This window comes from Penaeus monodon, chromosome 31 (assembly GCF_015228065.2).
Source record: "Penaeus monodon isolate SGIC_2016 chromosome 31, NSTDA_Pmon_1, whole genome shotgun sequence".
NCBI classification, from domain to species: domain Eukaryota; kingdom Metazoa; phylum Arthropoda; class Malacostraca; order Decapoda; family Penaeidae; genus Penaeus; species Penaeus monodon.
In genome coordinates, this window is record NC_051416.1 from 23,199,955 (window position 1) to 23,200,171 (window position 217).

At 40.1% G+C, this 217-nt stretch overlaps 1 pseudogene; it reads right to left on the reverse strand.

Annotated features, from left to right (window-relative positions):
- The window catches only part of LOC119593105, a 1,954-nt pseudogene extending 1,740 nt beyond the window's left edge, over positions 1-214 (reverse strand).
- Positions 215-217: the final 3 nt, after the last annotated feature.

The window sequence follows — 217 nt, forward strand, 5'->3', positions numbered from 1 at the left end:
AGACAATATAATACCAAAGCCGATGGTTCCGCTATAACAACCGCCACAAAGCAACCACAATTCAACATCAAAGTTAGTTTCCATTGAACACACCTCAGAAAAAGAAGTCGCATATCACTTCAATGTGCATCAAAGCAACCGTTTTCCAGTCGATTTCATAACCACTTTTCCCGGGTTATAACAACTCTCCCTTTTAAAGTAAGGATCGAGATTCCCA